We start from the raw sequence: 10,066 nt of genomic DNA, 5'->3' as shown, positions 1-10,066 counted from the left end.
TCTCTCTCTCTCTCTCTCTCTCTCTCTCTCTCTCTCTCTCTCTCAGTCCCGCAATCACTTTAATGTGTCCAGAACCTCGTCGTAAATATCGGTCTTGGCAGCCACTCCCGCCGCCGTTAGGATTAATAATTGCAACCAGGTAAGTGGCTTTAAAGATTGGATTAGCCACAGGACAGGTGCGGTGGTGGCGGGGACAGGTGGGTGGGGGTGGTGGGGGGGCGTGGTGGTAATGGTGGTGGTGGTATAGCCGCTTATTGTTTGTCTCTGTGTTACTCACGACATAATTTAAAAGTAGTTGCTGGTAATGGGTTTTGCTTCTTGTTTTCTTTTCTTTCTCTCTTCTTACACTGGTTTTTCTTTCTATCTTATTCGTGTTCGATCTGTACTTTGTTTCATGGGTTTGCGGTTAGTGTCAATTATTGTAGTAGTAGTAGTAGCAGTAGTAGTAGTAGTTGTAGTAGTAGTAGTAGTAGTAGTATTGGTCCCCTCTGAGGCTTCGAGTAAGACAATACTTTTCACCCCAACAAAACTGACTCGTCTGCATTAGAATTCCTCACGGCAGGGGATGAACGGGAGGCAGGGAGGAGGCAGGGGCAGGAGGCAGGCAGGGCAGCAGCAGCGGCTCTTAATATATTTAGCGGCGGCAGAAATATGTGAGTTTGTCCCTCGTGCAGCCGTCAGCCCTCCGCGCCGCGCCCTGCATGACGCGTCCCGCACCTCTGACCACCCCACTCCTCCTCCTCCTCCTCCTCCTCTAAGGGTGACGGCGGGTCGGGTACTGTTGCTCCTCTTCACCGAAATGCAAGCGTGAACACAACACGGGGAGAACCTAATATTTCGCCGGATAATTCTAGTGCGCAAGGATTTCAAGATTAGAACAGTTTCCCTGCACTCAAATCACTCCCCCGCGACCCGAGAATTATCACCAACATTCACGTGGATTATTGTACTACGTGAAGGCTTTGGGGATTGAACATTTTCCTTGCACGGTATTTATCCCTGAGGAGTCAAGACATAGTATACTGCCAATGCTTACGTATAGATATTGCAAGCAGCGTAAAAGATTGTTAATGATAACCCAATATTTTCTTTTTTCTTTCTTCTTTCTCTATTTCTCTTTCGTATGCAAGACTAAAACAGCTTCTTTACACGTGAATTATTCCTGAAGGCCCGGGAACTGAGGGCAATATTTACGTAAACTAATGTGGGACTAATGACAAGTTCGTTTTTTCTTTTTATTTTCGTTATTCAGAATTGACGTCGTTGGGTCATTCTCTTTCTCTTTCGTATGCAAGATTAAAACAGCTTCTTTACACTTGAATAATTCCTGAAGGCCCGGGAACTGAGGGCAATATTTACGTAAACTAATGTGGGAATAATGACAAGTTCGTTTTTTTTTTTTTTTTTTTTTTTTTGCTTTATTCTGAATCGTCGTCGTTGGGTCATTCTCTCTCTTTCGTATGCAAGATTAAAACCGTTTCTTTACACTTGAATAATTCCTGAAGACCCGAGAACTGAGGGCAATATTTACGTAAACTAATGTGGGACTAATGACAAGTTGTTTTTTTTCTTTTTATTTGCTTTATTCTGAATCGACGTCGTTGGGTCATTCTCTTTCTCTTTCGTATGCAAGATTAAAACCGTTTCTTTACACTTGAATAATTCCTGAAGACCCGAGAACTGAGGGCAATATTTACGTAAACTAATGTGGGACTAATGACAAGGGTTTTTTTTTTTCTATTTATTTGCTTTATTCCGAATCGACGTCGTTGGGTCATTCTCTTTCCCTTTCGTATGCAAGATTAAAACAGCTTCTTTACACTTGAATAATTCCTGAAGACCCGAGAACTGAGGGCAATATTTACGTAATCTAATGTGGGAATAATGACAAGTTGTTGTTTTTCTATTTATTTGCTTTATTCTGAATCGACGTCGTTGGGTCATTCTCTTTCCCTTTCGTATGCAAGATTAAAACAGCTTCTTTACACGTGAATTATTCCTGAAGACCCGAGAACTGTAACCAATTTTTATATATACCAATGTGTGACTCCCCCCCCCCCTTTTTTTTTTTGGAGGGGCGTTATCTTGAGTACTCTGATAAATGGAAACCCACTACTTTCTTTTTCTATCTTTTTCCTGTGCTACATTAAAACCATTTCTTCACACCTGTAGCCAATGTTCACGTAAAGTAAGGTGTGAAAAGAATGACAAGCTGATTAGTTTTTTGGGGCGTTATCTTAAGTACTCTAATAATGAAAATTCACTTCTCTCTTTTTCGATCTTTTTTCCTATGCTAGATTGAAACCATTTCTTTACACCTGTAGCCAATGTTCACGTAAACTAATGTATAAGAAAAATGCCAGTCTCGTTTTTATTTCTTTTTCTTTTTGTGTGTGTGTTTTTTTCTGAATCGTCATCGTTGTCGTCTCTCTCTTTCGTATAGATTAAAACCATTTCCTTACACCTGCAGCCAACATTCACGTGAACTAATATGTGTGAGAATAATAGCACCCTCTTTTTTTTCTTTTCTTTTCCTTTTTTGCGTTATCCTGAATCATCGTCGTTGAGTCGTTGTCGTGTTGCAGCGGAAGGCGGTGAGTAACGAGCCCCGTGGAGGTGTTCCCCGGCGAGGGTTCCTGAATATTGCAGTTTTATTCACCTGTCACGAAACGGGCAGGTAATACATAATCAGGCTCAGGTATTATGCTCTCTCTCTCGTTCTCGCTTTCTCTCTCGCTCTCGCTCTCTGTCCATTATTTTTCTCCCCATTTCTTTTTTCTCTCTCTTCATTTCTCTCTTTTCTCTTTCTCCATTTCTTTCTTTTCTCTCTTTTGTTTCTTTTCTCCCTCTGTTCATTCTCTCTCTCTCTCTCTCTCTCTCTCTCTCTCTCTCTCTCTCTCTCTCTCTCTCTCTCTCTCTCTCTCTCTCTCTCTCTCTCTCTCTCTCTCTCTCTCTCTCTCTGTCCATTATTTTTCTCTTTTTCTCTGTTTCTCTCTTTTCTCTCTTTCCTTTCTCTCTTTTCTTTCTTTTCTCGCCCTCTGATTATTAGTTTTCTCTCTTCCTCAATCAGTTTATTTTTTCTCTTTTCTCGCTCTTTTTATAGCCATTAGTTGTTGTTTTTTCTCTTCTTTCTCTGTGCACTAGCTCTCTCTCTCTCTTTCTTTCGCTCTCTCTGTCTCTCTGTCTCTCTACGTCCATTAGTTTTCTCAAGGGCGGGTAATTTATGGATAATGGCGTTAACAAAGACCAATACATAACCGTGACAAAATGAGGTCGTTCTGGTAGCTGGCCAAACTCTCCCCCCTCCTCGCCCCCTAACCCCCCCCCCTCACCCCTGTCTCTACACCTGTGCGCGGAGAAGTCAAAACAACGCCCCACACCTGTGATTACCTGATACACCTGAATGCTTGATACACTTACCTGGGCGAGCGTGTGGGTGGGGGGGTTGTGGGGGGGCGGGGTGTAAAGGTGATGGTGAGGGATAGTGTAATAGTGTTGGTGGTGGATGGAGGAAGATTGTGTGTGGGATTTAAAACTTGTGTAATGGGGATAGTGAGGTGATGATGAGGAGATTGTGAAAAGATAGTGAATGGATTGTGGAAATGTAGTGAAGAGAATGTGAAGGGATTGTGAAAGGAAAAGGATAGTGAAAAGATACGGGAAAGATAGTGATGGGAGACTGAAGATGGTGAAAGGAAAGTGAAAAAATAGTGAAAGAATAGTGAAGAAGAGATAGATGAGAAATAATAAGAGATAATGAAGGGATAGTGAAAGGAAGGTGAATGGGATCGTTAAAAGATGGTAAAGCGATAATAATGGGATAGTGAAAAGATAATGAAGGATAGTGAAGAAGAGAAAGTGAAAGGATAGGAAAGATACAGTTAATAAATATTGAAGAGATAGTGAAGAGAAAGGATACTGAAGAGAGAGAGAGCATAGTGAAAATTATGTGTGGGATTTAAATCATGCGCAAAGTCGGCATAGTGAAGAGAAAGACGAGGGATGTTTTAGGCAAAAGCAGTGAAGGACTGTGTTTGTGAATGTTCTTAGTGTTATGTTTGCGTGTGTGTATGTGTGTGTGTGTGTGTGTGTGTGTGTGTGTGTGTGTGTGTGTGTGTGTGTGTGTGTGTGTGTTCATCGTGGTTTATATGCCCTGTTGAGCTCAAGATGTATAGTTATAGAAGAAAAAATTGAACTCTTATGTGGAATGGATACAATATATAAACTAAGGTGTGTTTGTGTGAGGATAGTGACCCTTGTGTGTATAGATTTTAACACACACACACACACACACACACACACACACACACACTCAGGTTGTGACAAATATTGACAAAGGAAGAAGGGCGAGAACTGAGAATTGGGTGATCAGAGAACCGGAGAAACTCTATTGCCCTGAATATCATACTACCTAAGTGTGTGTGTGTGTGTGTGTGTGTGTGTGTGTGTGTGTGTGTGTGTATGGTTTTTCTAGGGGTGACAGGCGGTCCTCTGCATAATTTAGCGTAATTATATTTTGTTTTATTATGGAAGTAACGCAACCGCCCTCTCTCCTCGCCCCTAGCCTTGATGTTTGTGTCGTATAATTGTGTGTGTGTGTGTGTGTGTGTGTGTGTGTGTGTGTGTGTGTGTGTGTGTGTGTGTGTGTGTGTGTGTGTGTGTCCCTATTTTCCAGTTCTCCTTTCTTCATTCTCTTGCTTCCACACCATTCTTCAATCTTCACCTGCTTTCCCTTTCATTTTCTTCCTGTCTCTCCATTCCCCTTACTTCATTGTTCTTCTTTAATAATCCTTCCTTTTACCTTTCCTTAATTCATTCTTACGGGCCTTCCTCCTCCTTCATTCTTACCCCTGCTCTCTTTCTTTTTCCTCTCCATCTTTCTTCACTATAGTTTCTGCTTCCTTGCCTCGCCTTCCCTCCTTACCGTTTCCAATTCCTACTTCTCTTTCACCTCCTCGTCTCCTTCCCTTCTTTCCTCCATCCTTTTCATTCATTCTTCCATCTTTTCCACCATTTCCCTTCATTCTCCCTCTTCCACTTTCTCTCCGTGTTCCCTTTCCCCTTCCTTTATCCACTATACCCTCCCTTCCCCATTCTCTTTCATTATTTCGCCGTCTTCCCTTCCTTTTCCAATTCATTTATCCTCCTCCTCCACCTTTGCTCCCTCCTCTTCCACTTCCAAATGGCGGAATCCAATCAGTCCAGTCGTCTGCGTCTCAGGAGATATATATGAGGTCGACGGTGTGGCCAAATGTCGACTTAATGGTGTTATTGAATGGTGCTTTGTGTTCAGGGCCTTACACCACCCCTCTTTGTCTCACTCTCTGTCTCTCCCTCCTTCTTCTTCTCCCCTTCTCTCTTCTCCAACCTTTGTCTCTCCCTCCCTTCTCTAAATTCTCTCTCTCCTTTTCTTCTACTCCCTTTCTTTTTCTCTTCTTCCACCTCTTTTTTCTTCTCCTCCCCTTCTCTCTTCTCCAACTTTGTCTCTTCCTCCCCTCTCCACTTCCTCTCTCTCCTTTTCTTCTACTCCCTTTCTCTCTTTCTTCTTCCACCTTATCTCTTCTTAATCTCTCCTATTTCCTATGTTCCTCTTTCATTTTCCTCCTTCTCCCGTTCTTCCTCTTCCTCCCTTTCTCCATTTCTTGTCTCTTTCCCCTTGTGGCTCCTCCTTATGCCTCTTTCTTGCTTCCCTTTATTCCCCTTCCAACTCCTCTGTCTCCTTTCATCTCTGTCATTCTCCTTTCTTTCTCTCCCTTCTCCTCTATCTCCTCTTCCCTTTTCACTTTTTTTTTTTTTTGCTCATCCTCCTCCTTCTTCATCTTCTTCCTCTCTCTTACTTCACCTTTTTTTTTTTCACATCCTCCTCCTCCTCCTCCTCCCCCTCCTTCTTCTTCGACCATCTTCTTCCTCGTTCTTCTTACTTCACTTCCATCTTCCTCTCTTACCCACGAACAGGTAGAGATTACGTAGAGAGAGAGAGAGAGAGAGAGAGAGAGAGAGAGAGAGAGAGAGAGAGAGAGAGAGAGAGAGAGAGACCTTTTAATTATCTTTTCTGTCTACTCTGCAATATCAAAGACACCTCCATTACACCTTCATAATTGCAATAACTTTAGGTGTTAGTGAACTTAAGAAGAAATAACGAAGGTAGGAAATTTAAATCTTGGAAGAAAAGACAGAAGGGGAGAAGAAAGGAGAGGGGAGGAGGGGAGGAGTAGGGAATGGGAGGGGGGAGTGGGGGGGGGAGGGGAGAGATGAGGTTACCTTCTGTGGTGCATATGAGATGAGAAACATGATTGTGACATGAATAAAACACCGCGTGAGGTAAGATTATTTGGCAAAGGAATAGAGGAGAAACGTGAAGGGCTGCTACCAGTGTGTGTGTGTGTGTGTGTGTGTGTGTGTGTGTGTGTGTGTGTGCGTGTGTGTGTGTGTGTGTTTGTGTGCGTGTGTGTGTGTGTGTGTGTGTGTGTGTGTGTGTAATTGTGTAGTTCTAAGTGCGTATACGATTTACATTAATTATATCACTCTTGTAGATTAATATAGTCGTAAGCGATATTACTCTCTAACACACACACACACACACCTAGCTGTAACACAAAACAAAGCATTTAATCTGAAGAAAGATGAATTTCTCCTTCACTTCCTCATCTTTCCCTTGCTGAAACGCGCTAAGAGGAGACGGAGGCGGAACAGGAGAAGGAGGAAAGGGGAAGACTAAGAGGAAGAGAGGAAGGAGGAAGAGACACACCAGGAGGAGGTGGAGGAGGAGGAGGAGGAGTGGAGTTATTCGCTTAATGCCTCCCATACTGAATGAAAAGCACTCCACCTTACTCCCCTCACCCTCGAGAGAAAGAGAGAGAGAATTACAGTGCAGGGCCGAGATTCGAGGGGAAGCAGGTACCGGGCCACCCTCACCCTTGCAGAGACACTAACATATGCACGGCCGAGGAGGAGCAGGAGGACGAGGAGGAGGAGGAGGAGGAGGAGTGGGGTGGTCAGAGGTGCGGGACGCGTCATGCAGGGCGCGGCGCGGAGGGCTGACGGCTGCACGAGGGACAAACTCACATATTTCTGCCGCCGCTAAATATATTAAGAGCCGCTGCTGCTGCCCTGCCTGCCTCCTGCCCCTGCCTCCCCTTGACCTCCTTCCCTTCTCCTGCCCTGCCTGCCTCCTCCCTGCCTCCCTCCCTGCCTCCCGTTCATCCCCTGCCGTGAGGAATTCTAATGCAGACGAGTCAGTTTTGTTGGGGCGAAAAGTATTGCCTTGCTCACAGCCTCAGAGGGGACCAATACTACTACTACTACTACTACTACTACTACTACTACTACTACTACTACTACTACTACTACTACTACTACTACGCTAACATCCATCTCTTGCCTCTCGTGATAGCGTGTTGGAGTCTTGCTCGGTTCCCTTACGTCCGTGTAGCGTGATTGACAGAGAGAGAGAGAGGACTATATGTTTAACTCACTCTGCAGTAATAGGCCACTTTCCTTTTTTTTTTTTTTTTTACCTACCTTTCTCGTGATCATTAGGGAGGCTGTTCTCAGGTGTATCTGGGCAGGTGGACAGACAAGTGAACAGGTGATCCGTCTCTCTCTCTCTCTCTCTCTCTCTCTCTCTCTCTCTCTCTCTCTCTCTCTCTCTCTCTCTCTCTCTCTCTCTCTCTCTCTCTCTCTCTCTCTCTCTCTCTCTCTCTCTCTCTCTCTCTCTCTCTCTCTCTCTCTCTCTCTCTCTCTCTCTCTCTCTCTCTCTCTCTCTCTCTCACCTGGTTCATTCTTACAGGTAGACACACACACCTTTAAGTCACGTCACTATCACCTCATATTTTCACTTGTTTATTTTTTTTATATCTTTCTTTTTACTCCTTTCTATCTCATAACCTAACATCTTCCTTTTTTCTTTTCCTTTCCTTCCTTTCCTATTTCCTTCCTTCCTTCCTCTTCCTAAGCTTTCTAATATATTTTTTTCTTTTTCTCTCATAATCTTACATCTTTTCTTCTTTTCTTTTCCTTTCTCTTTCCTTCGTTTCCTTTCCCTTTCTTTCCTTTCCTCATTCTCTCCTTTCTTCCTTTCTTCTTCTCTTCTTAGGCTTCCTTATATCTTTTTTTTTCTCTCTTTGACAACTCAACATCTACTCTCCTTCTTTTTCTTTCCTTCCTTTCTTTCTTTTCCCTTCCTTCTTCACTCTCCTTAGGCTTTCTTTTATCTTTTTTCTCTCTCTCTCATAACCCAACATCTTCCTCTCCTTCCTTCCCTCCTTTCCTCCTTCCTTCTTTCCCTAACGTTAACTTCAAGCCGCCCCTCTAAAAGTCCACACTTCCCTTCTATTCCTCTTCCGCAAATTTCACTTTATTACCCTCTTTGCCTCCCTCTTCCACTTAGCTCCCCTTTTTCCTTCCCTTCCCGCGTCCTTCCTTCCTTCCTTCCTCTCCCCTCGCATAAGCCTCCCTCAGTCCACACGAATCAACAAAACAAACACACACAAAAAACAAGTCTTGATCACTCTCTCCCTCACCTTTCCCATACCTTCCCCCCTTCATCCCCTTCCTTCCCTCACTTCCATCGGAGAGGCAGTGAGGGTGGGACGGAGGAAGAAAGTGAAAGGAGGGAGCGAAGGAGGAGAAGGGAGAAAGGTTGGAAAGGATCAGTTTAATGTAAGGGAGGAAAAGGTTTTTGGGGAGGTAAATTTCCAATCTCGCACTCTCTCCCCGCTTGCTAATGACACCCTGGCGGGGATTAGAGTCCTCCCTCCCTCCCCTACCCCCCTTTGATCGGGAGAGGGAGAGGGAGAAGGTGCTAAAAGGTGCGATGTGAGTGTGGGGGTTGAGGTGCTTAGCGGAGGGAGAAGAAACCAATGATTACCTCCTCCCCTATCCTCCTCCTCCTCCTCCTCCCCTCCTCCCTCTCCTGGTTCTCCTTGGCGGCGCGTGACTCCTACAGAAAAAAGCAGAGGAGAGAAAGTGAGAGGAGGGTGAGTTTAAGGAAAAGAGAGAGTGAGAGAGAAGGAGAGAGAGAGAGAGAGAGAGAGAGAGAGAGAGAGAGAGAGAGAGAGAGAGAGAGAGAGATAACGGGAGGGGATCGGGGAGAGAAAGGGAGAAGAGAGGGGAGAGAGAAGGGAGGGGAGAGGGGAGTTGAGGGTGTGCGTAATGCGTTTCAGTTGGTTTAGAGAGAGGGGGACTGCTCCAAGCCACCCAACCGATACAAGGTGCGATTTCCCTCTCTCTCTCTCTCTCTCTCTCTCTCTCTCTCTCTCTCTCTCTCTCTCTCTCTCAGGAAGTAAAAAAATCTTCACCTCCTATTCTTACACACACACACACACACACACACATTTATGCAATAGGAAATGACCCAATACCCGATATCTCTCTCTCTCTCTCTCTCTCTCTCTCTCTCTCTCTCTCTCTCTCTGATAACCGCTAATGTCTGAGAGAAAGAGAGAGAGAGAGAGAAAAAAAAAAAGAAAAGGTGATTGGCAGTGATTGAGTGAGGAAAAGTGTTAGGATTCTCTCTCTCTCTCTCTCTCTTGGAAGACAGGAGAGAGATAGCAGGCAGGGCTCTAGAGAGGGATGCTGTCCTAGCGTCTCTCTCACTCACTCTCTATCTCTCTCTACCTCTCTCTCTCTCTCTCTCTCTCTCTCTCTCTCTCTCTCTCTCTCTCTCTTTTTTAAGTTATTACGAAATTTTCCTGAAACAAAATATTATAGGAGAGAGAGAGAGAGAGAGAGGAGAGAGAGAGAGAGAGAGAGAGAGAGAGAGAGAGAGAGAGAGAGGGGGGGGTGGGGGTGAAAGAAAGGAAGAGATGAAAGACAGCTAAAGAAAGGAAGAAAAGTAAGTTAGAGAAAATAAAAATAAAATAAGACAGATGCTAAGATAAAGAAAGAAATAGAAAGAAAAAAAAACGAGAAGTAAATAGATAGAGAAAAGAAGAAAGAGGAAGAAGAAGAAGAAGAAGAAGAAGAAGAAGAAGAAGAAGAAGAAGAAGAGGAAAAAAAAAAGGAGAGATTTGCATGAGATAATTTTCCCTCAAAGTTTCAGGACGCACCCTCGCACCCTCTCCTC

The sequence above is a fragment of the Eriocheir sinensis genome, unplaced genomic scaffold (assembly GCF_024679095.1).
Source record: "Eriocheir sinensis breed Jianghai 21 unplaced genomic scaffold, ASM2467909v1 Scaffold647, whole genome shotgun sequence".
In the NCBI taxonomy this organism is placed as follows: Eukaryota; Metazoa; Arthropoda; class Malacostraca; order Decapoda; family Varunidae; genus Eriocheir; species Eriocheir sinensis.
Note: the sequence above shows the minus strand (reverse complement) of the source record.